At 36.7% G+C, this 17,040-nt stretch overlaps 1 protein-coding gene across 22 annotated transcripts in view; it reads right to left on the bottom strand.

Moving 5' to 3' along the window:
* The window catches only part of tou (toutatis), a 40,310-nt gene extending 23,293 nt beyond the window's left edge, over nt 1-17,017 (bottom strand). For 8 of the 22 annotated variants that reach the window (XM_069040241.1, XM_069040249.1, XM_069040248.1 and 5 more), the window contains exon 1: nt 16,729-17,012. The gene's annotated coding sequence lies outside the window, so the exon portion shown is untranslated. Of the gene's footprint in view, nt 1-16,728 lie in introns of all 22 variants that reach the window. The other 14 variants (XM_069040252.1, XM_069040254.1, XM_069040255.1 and 11 more) reach the window with 7 other exon arrangements.
* Nucleotides 17,018-17,040: the final 23 nt, after the last annotated feature.

Raw genomic sequence — 17,040 nt, 5'->3', positions numbered from 1 at the left:
AAGATGTTTTTGTGGGGTACAAAATTTACAGTTTTTTGAAGAAAGAACGATCGCTGTTCTAATACTGGGAGTTTTTACTGTTTTTCATTCGAGTACATAATTCTTTTTTTCTATTTTGCACCTTTAACACAGTCATTATAACACTTAAACGGGTTTCGAAAAGGAGTTCTTTTCGATACCGGTTTCAGGAACATTTACTTGAATTTTTAATGTTGCCAGTAACTGATAGTGAGTATTGGTTACGTGATTATTAAACACTTTAAATTCAAAACTTGAATTGTTCGTCTAGTTACCACTGTTACCAACCCTTTATGTTTGTCAAATATAATTTTCCTAGCATTACGTTTTGGACTTTTTTTAAATATTTAAAATAGGGGCAAAATAGAAAAAATATTGTATTACACTCGTTTTATAAGCCATTTTGTCGCACGTGTTTGCTTTAATGCTCTAATAAACGCGTGCGACAAAATGGTGTCTTATAAAACTTGTATAATAAATTACTATTTCGTGCTTTCGTTATCAATGGATGTGTAAACACATGAGCGGGTATGAATTTTATGGTTCAAATTATATTTAATAACTGTTTGGAATAATTTGCGGAAAAAATGATAAATAAAAAAAATTGATTATTTTGACGAATCCTATTGGTGGTTAAATTTATTACGTGGACACCCGGTAGACAGATCCGTCATATTGTGGTGGGGAGTGGAATTGGGTTATTATCAACGAAAACGACCGATCAACTGGTTCGGCTTTTCTGAATTTTTGGCTAAAATTTAATTAGAGTGAAGTTTCATTTCAATTATTAACGAGAGTTGAACGAATTTCTCACAATATTTTCCTCTTTTTCTAATTATTGTATTTATTTACTTTTCGGTTATTTCCACATTTATCTATTCATGTAGTCTTCACAGTTACGGACTGTACATTTTCTTTGTAAACTATTGTACATACTACCCTTTTCGTTTCGAGCCCTGAATAATTCTTTCCACAAATTTTTTACACTAATCCCTCAAACACATCATAACTCTTCCTTTGTATTCTAGTTGTTCTTCTCCCTCTTTCACACTTAATCTATTTGTTACCAATTGTCCTAGTCCCCATTTTCCCTAAAGTTTCTTAGGAAACAACATCCTAACGCACTTAACATTCATAATCCTTTTCTCCTCACTTGCTTTCCGTTTTCGAATATTTTAGCCAACTCTTTCCTCGTTGATTTCATTTTTCTTTTTAAACTTGGTGACTATACATACGTTTATATCTACCATCCTTTCTACGTATTTATCTGTTGTCTGTTATCTGACTCTCGATCAAATACAAAAATGTATTGTAAATATGTAATTAAAAATTGAACCTGAAACATTCATTACATTTCAAAAATTCCAGTTTTTAACTGAAATGTCAAATTTTTAATACCACTTGCAAAAAGCAGGAAAGAAAAATTAGTACATATTCTGAAATTATTAAATTCACATCGGAATGTTACTGAGCTCGTGATGCTAACGGATTTATCAGATTAGAACTTTACTAATTAATGACAACAAAGCACCACAAGAAGTTACTCGATTAGTTGATTGAACTTTTTCGAAAACAACGTTGTGGGAAAATTTGTTACAACTAAATATCCCACGTATTTTGTTAACGTAAAAGTCATCAAAATTAATATCACAGCAAGATTTGTGTCGATTTAATATGTATGAACATAAATTTAATGACATTGACAGGTAAGTCTATGACAAGCGAATATAAAAATGTGACGTAGGTTTCATCCAAATAAAAATAACTCGCTGTGACATATGATGTTATTCTCATTACAGTTATTTTTATAAACAAAATGGATATGGGTATTTCACAATTATCTACGTTTCGTCAACGAATTTGGCATAATCAAGGGAATAATAATTAAATGTAGGTTAATCATATCTGGTATCATCCTGATGGTGCCAACTTTATTGTTGACGAAATGTTTCTATTTCGACAAGTAATAGTGTAACAGGTACTTTGTTACATATCTGTTGCAAGAGTCTATTTTTGAAAGTATACAAGTTTAATTTTGTAGTGATTCGTGCTCAGTAAATTGTATTTTAATAATTATGAAGCTTGCACCATATGTATAGTTTCTCGGTACCTATTTTTCTAAAAAAAAAATTGGTAATTTAAATATTTTCGCCATAGTTAAAAGCTACCGTATCCCTTGTTCGTACTCAGCGACTCTAGTTTAGAATGTGTAACATGATTTATAGTTAATCTTTCATGAAGCAGACATTTTGAAAGTACATAGTAATTTATTTACTGCACTGATTTATTGCAGGTGTATGTGTATATTAATTTTAAACTTTTTTTTATTTTTCATTTTCAAAATCTGAATAGAAGAGAGGTCTACGTTTCACAACAATCTAATAAACTGTAATAATTCACTAACAAACTCAGGCAACAACAAACCAGGCCAGAAAAAAACATATTTCTGTATGTGATAAATTGATAAATATGTTAGAGCTATTAATTGATGCATTAATTATTATTATATGTCATTATAACATGGACAATTTCTAGTTGATGATTCATGCAGTTTTCCCCCGACAGCACAATAATAATAGTAAACACTGCAAAAATAAACCTTGCGAAGTGAGTTTATTGAATGAAACTAGAGTTTAGATTTTATTAATCACCTTATTTATCTTACAATTATATAGTCCGTGTAACGATAGGAAATTACAGAATGTTCTACATTGCATAAATCATTATCTTGCGGTCAAATAAAATACTGTAACGACACGTGCAAGATGGTAAATCTGACTAATACGTAGCCTGGAATCTTGGAAATACACGCAATAGGTTTTCCTAACTGAATTAATCTCGGAGAAAATTCGAGACGACAATCGATTCGTAACGAATGAAATCACGAGGATTGGCTTGTGCGTGTTTTCTCGAATTTTCATATTTGTTGCGAACCGGTACCCAGGTTGTTGAACTAAATTTCGTTTAATTAAACAATTTCCTGTTCAAAAATCGTCGTGTTTCCGCCCAAATCTTTTACGTTACAGACGAGAGCAGTCCCAATTAGTTGAACAAATAAGGAAAAGAAAATAAAACATCGGTTGGGCAAGATTGAATTTTCTTTCTATAAATTAATGAGACTGCTGGGTAAGTGTGCCTTTTGAGCACGTGATTAATTTTCTCTCACACTCTGTAGGTGTGTCTGGGATTCAATCGTACGAACAACCTCTGAAACGAACAATCCCACAACAGGTTATTACTCTAAACCCGGTACATTTATGGCAGCGTGTTTGTTGATTGCTGATTACTATTATCGACTGAATTAGTGCATTCCGAATGCAATAAATTATCCCAATTCTTGAAATCAGCAGTGGCTACTGCCAGAGCACGGTCCGACTATAAATAAACACTGACATATTTAAACACCGTGTTTACTGGAACAGTAAAATGAAGCATCCTCCCCGCCCTATTTACACCGACATGAAGACACCACCAGAACGACCAGGAAAAAATCGGTTCGTGATTAATACGAATTTCAGGGGGTGTGTGTATCAAAAAACAAGTCCAATTACACGCCGGAAGTAATATACAATGTGTTTCCCTAGCGACTGGGTTTCTACCACCCTTTATTATGCGTAACTCGGGCCACCCTTCACTCTCGCTACGACGGCTTCTGTTATGTAAAATAGTAGGTTTGGAGGATTATGTGAATGGGGGTCTTGTCTTTTAATTTACAATATCCGTTTGGCAACGCAACTGTTTTCAACTATTGTAGACGATGACGCCCTCCAAATCGTCGCTGATGGCCGATTTGGCGAGATTGTCACAAATGGCAACACGACAAGACCAGATCTTCATCGCTGATGCTGTCGCGATAAAAAAATTTATAATGCACTATTTTTTCAAGTGACGTTAACTGTGACAGCTGAAGAGGTGGTGGAATGATTAAAAGAGCCATTTGTTAACACTGGCAAGACGGCAAAAATTCTTGCAGTCACAACTGAGAACATTTACAACAAACAAAATTGCATTACATCTTAACTCGTACAAAGGAAAAAATAAATCTTGATAACTGCAAATTCCAATTATTGTTATTGCATGTAAAAATTGCACAAGATTGCAACTCAATTCTTTTTGTAAGATGGAAAGCATGTCGTCTTCGCTGAAACCTTTTTAAAAGTAAATAAATAAAAAGAACTTTTAACGGTAGCACATTATGTGAAGATAAAAGACCTATTATAATATTTCCTGAAAATATTTTATATTCCTTACATTTTCTTTGATCTTCAATTGTATCTTTCACGAATGATATTTATTCGACAATGAGATTATATGAACATGAGTTTTAAAAAAATATTTTATTATGTTGATATTACAAAGAACCAGTACTTTCAAACTAATCAACGTAAAGAAATTGTGATTTTTTGTTTGGCTATGTCTGCTTGTCTAATTTTATTTTATTCAAAACCTTTGGAAAAATGAATCGATTTGAGTGTTCTTCTTATTAAATGTTTGTTTCAGGAAGTCAATTGTCTGCTTGTCTAATTTTATTTTATTCAAAACCTTTGGAAAAATGAATCGATTTGAGTGTTCTTCTTATTAAATGTTTGTTTCAGGAAGTCTATCGATTTTGGTCATATTCGCAATATTGTGCAATTTTTTTTCGATTGCACCGACTTCAATAATTATTCAATATTTGTCTTAGTAAGGCTTCTTAGTTTTGGACCATTGTTCAAGTGTTGTAAAAGAACTTTCTAGTAAATTCTACTGGCATGTTTCATATTTATTTTGAAAAATTATTCTGGAACCATGGAAATCGTGTACAGTTCTTCGTTTCAATATTTTTATTTTAACTTCATCGATCAGTTGTCCGTTACGCTGCAACAAAATAGTCTGCAAGAGTCTGTGATAAATGTTAAATGTTGAGTTAACATGTCTTCTTTAGTAATTAAGGTTGCCATGTTAATAACTATGTATCATTACATTGAATTAAAATTACAAGGGCATAAAATGACAAATTAACCGATTAATCTTTTATGATTGATTAATTAAAATTAACGGCAAATCAAAACAACCATAAATTATTACGAAGTTAAAATCAAAGAAAAATTAAATTTTGCAACTTACAATGTGGATACTCGAAGCTTCCAAATTGGCATTTCAATTAACACTGACAAAATTAATTAATTTCCACTTTACGCCTTGCCTGTGATACAATCGAAACATCGAAATCAATAATTAATGAAAAGTGGGTGATGATTATGTATTTAAAAATTGATAGGGAGAAACAGAGTCCTGTTTTAATAATTTACGATAACTGTGGCACGTTAAGCCTCTCGTTCTGCGTTTACGATAATCAATTTTCATTTTTAATCAACTAAATAAAATTAGGAATGTTTTATAAATGCATAAGCCGTACCCGAGACTTTTTCATTAAATTGTGGACGGTGCCGATTCACGAACACTTTACAGCGCACCTATTTACAAAAAGGACAGTTTCTGCATGATTTACGTGCTGATAGTAAATTTAATATTCCTAATGACAAATTTTCCCCATAAATTTCCGACTTACGATAAAAACGCCACTAAACGTACCTTCCCCGCTTTATATTCTCTACCCCTTCCCGAACAGGCGAACATGTGGCATCTAAATAAGCACTTAAAAAAAAAGAAGAATGATGGAAATGAAGTCGTTTGCAGAAGACTTCACGGAGAGAAACGGGATTTCCTTTTACTATTTCCAGTTTCCCTGGTGTCTTTGTAATAATTTTATGACTCAACGGGCAATACCGCCCCCGCCGCCCCTGCGTCACCGTCGACAACCAACAAATCATTTTCTTACAGACAAATAAGTGAAGAATCCGACCCGTAAACATACGAAACGTATAACACGACGTATTGATCGCGGAATGGCGAACTCCGGTTCTTTCTCTCTTTGTGTATATATATTTTTATTTCCAGGGGCGCTTTTATATACATTTGTCATAGCTGCTGCCGCATTGCATATTAGTAAGCATCAGGCGTTCGGCGTCGTTACAGCTCCACCACCGGGCTGGGGGTGTAAGGAAGAACGGACGTCATATAACTGCAAGAGGGGGCGGCGGCAACCCCCTGGACTCGACTCACTTCTAAACTTGCCGTACCTCACTCGTCCTATTGATTTTCCATCTATATGGCTCTCTACCCTATCCAATTCTACTCGGCATCATCGTTTTAATCGCGCTTTTAATGGCAACGACAAACAATGAACTTACGCATTATGTACACCGAAGAGGGCGAAGGCGCGCGTTATCGTGCAACCTGGGCCCCCGATCGATGTCCAGACAACCCCCAACCTACAACCTGACCCAATTCGGAAAAAACACCCAAGACGGTACCCGGAATTCGATAACCGACACCCAAATGGGGCTCACGTGTTTAACATGTCATTTTCATCAAGTGAAAGCGCATCATCACTTTGCTCTTCTTCCGTGTTTCTCTTACCAAGTTATCCCTTCCCCGGGAGCGATAAAAACCGTTCGTCATATCGGCCCACCATCAGGCATTTCGATCACGTAAAGATAACAAATGTTTTATTATTTAAACAGAAACTGTTACAACAATTCGAAATTACGATGGGAATCTATTATCAAGATAACATGATAGTGTAGAGTGGTGGTGATTGTATTTACCGCACACACAATGGATGAAGAGTCTAAAAATAACACGTGACGGTCTAAAAATAGGACTTTTTTTAAGATTATATTTAATAACGCGTTTAGACTCATGCAAAATGCAACGCTTTCGCTGCACAAGTTGCGATCGTTCAATTGTAAATGCGATTGAACGAGCATGGGCGGCGAGAAAAATAGGTGGGGCATCTAAACAACAATATGAAGACAAACAACCGACGATTTGTATAATTTATGGAACGATTAATGAGAAATGGACCTTGTGAATGTGGCACAGAAAAATAAACGGAGAAAACTAGATGCTTCCAGATTAGACAAGTTGAACAAAAATCCATCTGATCGAATCGTGTAAACTGACCGGAATGTGTCAGGAATGTATTTGTAATTTTGAAAATTTCTGAAAATCTGAAGAATCTAGCACGAGTTATTTGTACATATCACTTCTGTTAGTTCTGTTGAGTAGGCAAAAAAAAAACATTTTTAATAACGTCGTACAGTTTAACAGATTAATTTAAAGTTTAAACAGCAATTTTGAAATAAATTTTTAATCGTTTTAAAATTGATTTTCATCCGCGGAACTTATCGTTTTAGTAGAGTAAAATAACTTGGAAACTAAAGTTCCTCGAGAAGTTCCCTCGAGTTTGCATCTTGTAAATGAACGCATTATGAATTGCATTTTAAAAAATCAGCGCGAACAATTTTTAACGGAACTTCACAATCTTTTCTCCATTATTGTTTTTTCTGCACAAGCAGTAAAAAATGGTGTGCATGTTATAGCTAACGACTTTACACGAGACTCATTAAACTTCGTAAAAATGTTTTAACTATAACTAATTAGTTGCTATTAAATTAAGCGGGGGAAGACCACGACTGTTTCTAACGATGATAAAAAATTTAAATTTTGCGGGACAAAAGGGGGAAATGTTTTTTTAATTATCATTCGATATATTCTATTTTTAGAACACATCTCTCCAATGTAAAACGTGAAATTTGAGAGGGAGATTTACAAGCGGACCCTCGAGACTATTGTAAAAAGACCAGCCCTTGTAGACCTTTTGAAAATATATCGAGGGTAGCAATGAAACAAAGTAATCTACTTCGAACAGTGCTGCTGTCGATTGCACTTTATGAACAGCCTGTTATGGCAGTTCGTCAATTAACTCAACCAAATATGTACGCTAATAATAGTAGGTCTATAATTTAATACATCGAATATATTCCACGAATTATTCAATATTTAATGACATCACATCAAGTCCGTCCGTAATTTCCTAACCGCAATTTCTGAAACGAAAATTGTTCACAAATGGTCCTTCTGTTGGCTCTTAAATACACCGTCTATTTTTTATTGTTCTAGATTCACGTGAAATCCACTAAAAGGGAACATCCGTGTTCCGTGATCAATGATCTAACATTCGAACTAGGAATGCTGAAGATTCCAGAGTTTTAGTAAAAAATATGTTTACGATAACGATGTTGTCAATACAGAAATTGCTTCATAGTTTCATCGACTCAAAAATGGATGCACCTCTCTCTGTTGGAGAGAATTATATTTGAATTTGAGAAAGAGAATGAGATGAGACATATTGACGATTCACAAGATTGCTTAATATTAATTTCTTTTCATTCTGTGCCATCTGAGAGAATAAAAAAAGGCTTCAAAATTAGGAAAATAGGTAGCGAAGGTTAACTTGTCTACAGTAAATAAACATCTTCGATTCTAAATGGTGATAAGAAATGAATATGTATCTATTTTATGGAGAAGTTAGAAGAAAAAGGTAGTGAGTGAATACGAGTACGCATCCAAAAGCATCAGCAAAATGTAAAATGTATTGTAATTGTAAATGACACTCCTTGACCTATTGTTGTGAATTGTTGAAAATCAAGGTGATATTATTTAATACACATCCTAAAGCTTGAAAATCAAAATTGAACAAAACCGGTGATGAGAGAAAAAAAGTTTTATTCCCATCAACATGATTCAACATTAGGAACTGACAGGAAAGTTATGCTTCATTCACCGTATTCGCCAGATTTTGACCCAAATGACACATCCTCTTTGGTGGTTTGCAAAAAATACAGTTGAGAACGAAACCAGGGTTCTTATTTTGCATTTCTAAATTATGTCCGGACGAAGGCTAAAGCTTATAAACAGTGCTGGATTTGTATTATCGATTAAATAAAAATAGATCAATTGTCTCTTCTCACAAGATTATTTTTAAAAAATACCAATGAAATCGTTATACTTAAAATTATATAAATCCAATCAGGTTATGTAAAATAAAATTCATGGCAAGTCCAAAAATAAATAATGTTTATTCAATATACATATACATCGTTTGCCGAAAAACATGATTAACGGCTAGAATCCAATACAAATTCAGATGAATTACGAGTAGTAAATATAAAATTGCAACAAAAAGGGTTATCGTTATGTCTCGCTATTTGTGCTGAAGGAGGTCACATTAAAAATTAAAAAATGACTTCTAATGTCACCCTTCTAATGTAAGAAAACATCTTGAAACTCGTTTCCAACCCCCGCAATAAAAGCAATGGCTCTGCATTAAAAATGTAACGGTCGACTCTTAGCGCAGTCATCGATTCTGAATTAATAAATAAATGATATCCGAGAAAGCTCACCCTTTACAAAGAGGACAGTGATAATGATGAAATGTTAATTTGTGCACGTAGACCGTTGATTATCGGTCGCCGCCACGAGAGAGTCCAATTAGAGGAATTAGGGTCAACCCAGAAAGAGAATTTCACGTAAGGATCGATGTTTATCGGTTTTTCAAAATAATTTGCGAATAAATGCGAAAGCAAATGACCCTCGGAACGTTGCTTTGACATGAAATACCACGAAACTTTTGCTATTAATTTACGAAAAAGGAAAATACTATTAATCAATACGTCATTTCTGTCATGTTCGGTCTCCAGTTTGTTTTTAAAATGCGCTCCCACCGAAACTGCAATCATTTATCAACATGATCTCCATGCAAATTATAGGGATTGGCAACACGGCAAAGCAATATTTATCTAAAATTACTTTCAAAATAAATGAATTCGATGATCAATACGACACGTGACTGTACCACCAGTCCACGAAATTGATTTAATTAGTTTATGTACCCACCGATTCGGGTCAATAAATAGGAAATCGAATAAATCAGAGCCTCAGAGCAACAACAGAATGTCGTCTTTTCGATGAGAAGTCAATATTTACATACAAATGGTCGGCGAACACACGATTCTGCAAAGCTCTAGGAAGTTTGATGAATAAGACGTACGATTAAATAGCCGAGGTCATAAAAACAACTATAAAATTAATTTGGTACCAATTAACGTCTAATTTATTTCGCCGACAACAGAACTGAAAAATCAGTGGACATGGTGCGCCGGAAAAAGAAGCCAGGACCTTTGTCTGAACAGTCCTATATTTTATTACGGTTCAAAACGTTGGGTCAATATTTACACTGCAAACTGTATTATTTCTATTGAAACCGCCAACAAGGGAAAAAAATAATTCAAATAACGCGGTTAATTCCTACCAAGTGAACGCACCCGATGATCAGAGGAAAAACCGCCAAAGATTCGGATTTTGAGAGTGGAACGTTACTCACTCGGGATGATTCATTGGAATGTAAATTTGTGTTTGGTGTCTATCTACGCTCGACAAACACGGCGATGATGTGATTTTTGCCAGCACCTTGCTCCATTATGCTGCACAAAAAGAAATCAGCCTCGCAGAGCAGGACCGGATCGAAAGAGATATCTCCGTCGAAAAGTACACAAATCCATTCGACACCGGTCTGTGTTTGTTTTATTGCCTTCCATACATTATTCATTCGAGCCGGACCTAAAATCTGCACTAATTTAATTCAATTTAAGACAATTTGATTTCGGTTAACAAATTTAATTCGACGTATAGTGTAAAGCTAATCTTGTACACTATGTGCAATTAAGACGATGCGATTAAATGGCGCATGCACTGATAGTGCAGTGCCGACAATAACGAGCATGCTCTTTGTGTGGTTAATTTGGTTCAACATCTACACTTTGAAGTGAAATAATAATCAAATAAACAAGTAGTTAATAAAAATAAGATACTTTCACGGACTTCCACAACCTTAAGTACAAAAGTAACCCACATATTATTATCAGTCTTAAAAGTTACGTAGTTAAAATTCAAATTTAAGTTATTATCCTATAAAGAAGTCGCTGCAATGGCGAGTTGAGTACCCCTGACAAAATTATCCCCATTGAATAAAAGATTTAGTGCTTCACAACTTTTACAGCTTCGGTGATAATTCTGACGGACTTTGCAAAACAAACAAGAACATCAGAATAGTCTCCAGTCAAAGGCTGCTCCTCAGGTTTCAATTCCATTCGCAACAATTTTCACTACCTACAGCCTTGATATGTAACAACTTTGATTTGAAGTTTTTCAGATATCTACACTTTGCACACTAACAATTTGGAGATGATATTACTGAAAGGAACGCACCTGCCAAGTCTGAAAATACAGTTTTTTATTTTCTCGCCCCCATCAACACTTTGAAGTCAAATTCAAAAGGGATTTTAATACTTTTTCAAGTCATTTTCACGCATCCTCTTTGATTCTTTGTTGATGTCCTGTACAAAAAAAAATTAATTGTGATATGTACCTCGGAGCTATTACATAATAAAATAATCAAAAACGCTTCTTTTAAAAAATTACGGTTGAAATGTGGTGTATCGCGTGTCAGTTGCAAATTCTCCAACGACTTTCTTTGGATCTTTGACATTTAAAAATCTACGCTACAAATTCCCATTTTTTGCATGAAATATTTATTTTTTAAATTATATTCCTTTAAAGAAAAGTCGATTTACTGGAGTTTTTGTTAAACTTTGGTTGTTACATTCTGACTATGCGGCAGTCCAAAGTTATGTCATCCTCTGAACTCCTCCAGATAGTAGGACTTTGCATAGATAAATACAAAATTTATGACTACTACAACGGTTATTCTATTTTTCCACTCAAGAAAAGCTTTACACCGCCCCAAAAGGAAAACATAATTACAGGAGTTCATTGCGCAATAGAAATTTGCTCTTAAACAATGCTATAACCTACAAAATACGTTGCTCACACATGTCTAAACATTGCAAATCCTTCTGTCATCGTGCACGTTTATGGAAAATAAATAGACAACGGTACTGGCCTCAACAGAAGATTTGAACTTTAAACTAAACAAATAATTGTATTTCAATTAAAAAGCCGCAAAATAAAACAACCCATTAACCGCGTTAACATAATTAAAACCCATTCTTTGTGTAACTAAGCATTGTCTTATTTTCCTTTCATACATTAAACTAAACCCCTTTTGTTTGGAGGTAATTTAAAGACGGTAATAAACTGGACATTCTTCAATAAATACAAACAAAATGATAATAAATACCCATTGGGTTCTCACAGTCTTTGGTAGTAGAAAATAATGGAAAAATATTAGGGAGTAAAATGACCAGGTTTCCTCTGACAATAATAAATTAATCAACATTTTTCGAAGCTAACCGAGTATCAAAACAAAGTGACGACATTGTGACATTTGCAATAAAGCGGACGAAGGTCAAGAAATTAAAAACAAACATTTGTTTGCGAAAATGTATGCAACGATGAATAATTATTATCGGTCTGTTGTATAATTGGTTCGTTTTTATCGATACGTGTCACGAGTAGTAAATACATTCTTGACGAAAACTACCCCAATTAAACACTTTCCACTTGAATACGAATCCAATTATTTAATTAAGAGGTCCGTAAGTAATTTAAGATGAGCAATCCTATTCGATTTAAGGAATCCTAATTCAAATTTAATTCGAGTCAAAGGCATATCCTCGTTCTCCGACTAAACCATAAATTAAACGAAGAAGGGAACTGCTTATAGAATTAATGAATTTTATTATTAGTACTTGGTCGTACAAGATCCTACAAACGACATCGATACTCTTTGGCGAGCGGTGTCGCCTCAAACAACAACGCCATAATCATAAGCCCGACCAGTAATGGCTTATAAAAAGACTGATTCCGACAATATTTATTATTCCACTTCGGTTAGTTATATGTTAAAATGTTCTCGGGATCCGTCGAGTTATAGAATTTCAAAACAAGCCCGCCGAACCAGAAGAAGTGGATGCGGAATGCAATCAAACAAAATTTACGAAGAGGCAAGAATTGTAAAGAGAGTGGTCGATCGTGGTTAAATACGAAATTCCAAATTTAACGTTCTGGCGGGGTAAAAATACGAACCTAAATGGGTGAAGGCCCGGAGGGTGACTAACCTTTTCGTTAATTAAAAATGATAATCGAACAGAGCTATTGACAAAGTGGGAAGTTTTAAAAGTCGAGTGTGCTTTTAGCAGAATGTCAGTGGTCGCGAAACGTATCTGGATAATTAACATAAAACCAGGTAAACCTCGCATGTGAGTTTCGATTTGTTAACAACCTACACGATATTACGAAAATGGCAGCTTTCTTCCAATGAGGAGCAGCTGCCGCTGTTGTTTGACATTTGGACGGATGGATCGTGGAAAGAATGGAACGTCGGTTGGGTCTCGAAGAACCGAATGACCCATGCGAGGAATTATCGACGGATGCCGCTCGTAAAAAGTATAAATATGTATGGCCCCGTGAGGGGGACGGAGACGGTCGAGGTAACGAGAATTCCATCTCAACTGGATGTCTTCTGTATCGGGGCCCGATCGCTATTAAAACGTAACAGAGGAGAGGCATCCTCCAAGTGACGAATAACAATTCGGTGCCGAAAATGATAGGTTTTACGAGATTGTTCGTCAATCGGTGCGCGAATTCCTGCGCTCGAAAAACTAGCCTCGATTACGCGCGGCCTTTGCAAACCAGTTTTTTTCAAACATATATCTAATAATTAAATCGACAATTCGATGAAACACCTACGCAGACTTAGACAAAATTTCGTCCTCACGAACAATGAACAATGTTCGCCGATTTGAGCCGACTTTTACGGTTAATGACAGCGAAATCATTCTCAAACGCCATCAATTTGTTGTATGAATTGCTCACGCAATCACAAGGCCGCAAAAAATAAATAATAACAGCGCAACACATTTTGAAGTCTGCCGCGAGACACCACAACGGTCTGTCCATCATTTGGAGGAGCGTTCCGGTGCATATTTTGCGGGACCGTTTCCTGAAAAATGCACGAAACTGGCGCACAATGCGACCCTCGATCGGAGGCGAGGGGAGGCGCACCATATGGATCAATTTGGAAAGGAAGCTGCGAGATGCCGGTTTTTATTCTTATCGCCTTAATTGTGTCTCGAACTGCCGAAGGAAAGGGGCTCACCCACTTACGGCGTGACTACATCCTGAAATTTATAGACGCGACCATCTTGCCCCCTACTTCATATTTATTTTTATTTCGGACTAGATACAGTGATTGTCATCGCACAATGATGAGACAACGAACGTTCGAGCACCATTCTTTTAAAAATACACGAAACATTGACACTTGACGCCTGACCTTGAATCCTGATTAGGCGTATCGCGGAACGCCGATTTAATAAATCTACAGTTCAAAGCGATCTATTTATATCAGTGCGTTAAGTGCATTCATTGCGCGTAAAAGTGCATCGAAAATAAGTCGATGGGCAACCTTGTCGTTGTTACGCAACTTTGAGGTTAGGATTCTCCGTTCTTCGGCTGACATATAATTTGGTTAAACCGATCGGCACTCCCGGGCAGTCCTTCCAGTCTTTTACACGGAGAATGGCTGCTGCCGGTGGGGGGAAAACGGCGAGCTCTATTCATTTGTATCGATTTCTTTATTTGCTGAACACGTTTAAATTTATAATGCCTCTTGTTGCGCTCCTCTCTTCGCGTTTTAATTGATAAAAACAATTCTTAGGGGTTCTTAACGGCGACCCTAATTCTGGCCGTCGTGGGATGAAAAGGTCGGTGTTTCGCAAAAACAATAACAATTATTAACGGTAGGGTTGACTGAAGGGAGGCGACCTTTCTTTAATTGCGGACGATGGTGAAATTGGCCTTGAACGGAATAATTACAAGAATTTTAATAGGACGAGATCAAAGTTATCTAAAAAATAAAACGCCAACGAGTCCCGAGCGGAGAGCATCATTAGATGTGTTATTGCCCATCTGCAAAAAGTCCGAATAATTGCTGGTGGCGCAGCGGTAAAAACTAACCGAAACCCGCAACGAGCACGCTTTTCTGCGAATTTTTCCCTGATGTCTCCGCTTTCCTTCGTCCGATTGCTTTTCCATGAATTGCCGAAACCGATTAAGTGCAATTAAAACACGTGAACTCGTTAAAACGATAGTGTTAGTTTTAATGCAGCTGCGGGCTTCCTGTTTCAGCAAATGTACATACAATCGCTTTTACTGTTACTTCAATTAGCGTCTCTTAATTGGTTTCTCCCGATACTGCATCGACTGATTCGGCTGAGATGGGAACGCTCTGAAAATAATGTCTACGTCAAAACGAATCCACAAATAACAGAAAATTACTTGCACAGTATTCCGTCCACTCGACTCGCGTGATCCCCACGATATGTAATTTTAAACATAGAAGGGGGATGAAACGGAACATTTCGATCACTTAAATACCCCGCGATCGTATTAGACCCGAATCGAAAGTCACAGGAAAGCCCCACATAATTACGTCAAATTCTGTTCGATACGTCTTTCTTTTAAATGACATTTCTCCACCGGCACCTGCGAGACTGCACAATTTCGGTGATCTCTACTTTGTACTTTTTCGTAAATGGTTGTTGCTACCTGATAACAGCTTCTGGTGGTTCACTAAAACCGACAGTCTAGGTCGAATCCTTGATTTCACGGTATTTAATCCGATCTTGAGTCACCAAAAGGTGTGAAATGTCGCGGTGTTCCAAAACATCGGAACCTAACCTAAAAAAGATTTTGACTTTGTACAACTCGAGCGAGTCAACTCGGTGAAGTGCGGGGTCCGGGATGAGAATCGGTTGAAGACGAGAAAGTCGTGTAGATCGCAGTCTTTGATTTTCTTTAGAAAATTTTCGTGGCCACCGTAATGTCGGGTCAATAACCTCGATCGGCTCGAAAGGGTAATTGATAGTTGATAAAAGGGTGAGAGACGAGTGGTGCGTGCGAATTGAAAGCCGCGACAAAGCTGATGATAAAAAGGAATTAATCGAATTTAATCTGTCAATTAGAAAATAGGACGGTTTGCATAAAAACACGATGACAAAGCTGAACTACGTTGAAATTGTCACATTCGCAGCATCATCGAATGGTAGCGAGGTGACCTTAAAAGCGTATTCGTTATAATTCTATTTATTTATAAGTCATCTGCAGTGAAGAAGGCGTCAATTTTATCGATATTTGGGGAAAATATGGGAGTAAAGCGGGATAAGCCTGCGGTTTTATTGCCCAAAGAGTCCCTCGGGTTTGGTTTATTACAAACAACATTTCTTCTCTTGTAACATTTACGAACCACATGAATGACAAAATCTAGTTATAAAGATATAAAGAACGAAAATTGCGGATAATTAACCTATTCATGCATTAAAGTAATTGGTGAAAGCCGGCAGATTACTTTATCGAACAAATAATAAACTAATAAAGTGAGGTACGGGTAACTAAGGACGCTACTGTACCCGGAGTAATTTACCTTGTCATAGGCGATTACCTATGGCAACAGTTCAATTGTTTTTTCTAGAATAAGTGGAAGATGTAGGAAGAAGACATAATGAAAGAGCGTAGCTTGGGAATGAACGTTTAGTACCGCTATTCGGAGGTGCATGCAGCTGTTACATAAAATAAGATTTGGGCCGTCGTCTTGACCGGGGCCTTTTCGTAATTTCGTTGACAGTCGATCGGCGTTTGAACTGTTTTGATTAGCGCGTGCTAGATCGATCGATCAGAGATTAAAAGCGATCGCCGCACGAAAAAGCGACTTTTTGCGTTATCACCGAAAAGATAAATAAACACGGCGTTCGCAGCGGGGCCGGCGAGTCGGGGGCGCACCGGCCGTCCTCGGATGGGGCTTACCTGCGTGGAGTTCCGCGGCCTCTGCGACTCTTATCCAAATGCGGTGTTCCTCGTGTCGGAGCACACTCACAAAAATGTAACACTCATGTGTAAAAACAGGGAAAATCTGTTGTCGCGATTTGGGCGCTTCTTGCGCGTCGTGCACGTGATCTAGTCGGCGGTGGGCACGGGGGGCACTCTTCGGCACTTTTTGGGGGGTTTTCCGCGCGTTACCGCGGCGAATTTCGCGATTTCGGGGGTGTTTTGCGGACGAGAGCGCTTCGCCGTCACAAGATGGCCGGACCTAGGCTTGGTGTCAGTCCGATTGCTTGC

Source organism: Tenebrio molitor, chromosome 2 (genome assembly GCF_963966145.1).
Source record: "Tenebrio molitor chromosome 2, icTenMoli1.1, whole genome shotgun sequence".
NCBI lineage: Eukaryota > Metazoa > Arthropoda > Insecta > Coleoptera > Tenebrionidae > Tenebrio > Tenebrio molitor.
The sequence above is the reverse complement of the archived record's forward strand: the minus strand, read 5'-3'. Positions and strand labels throughout refer to the sequence as shown.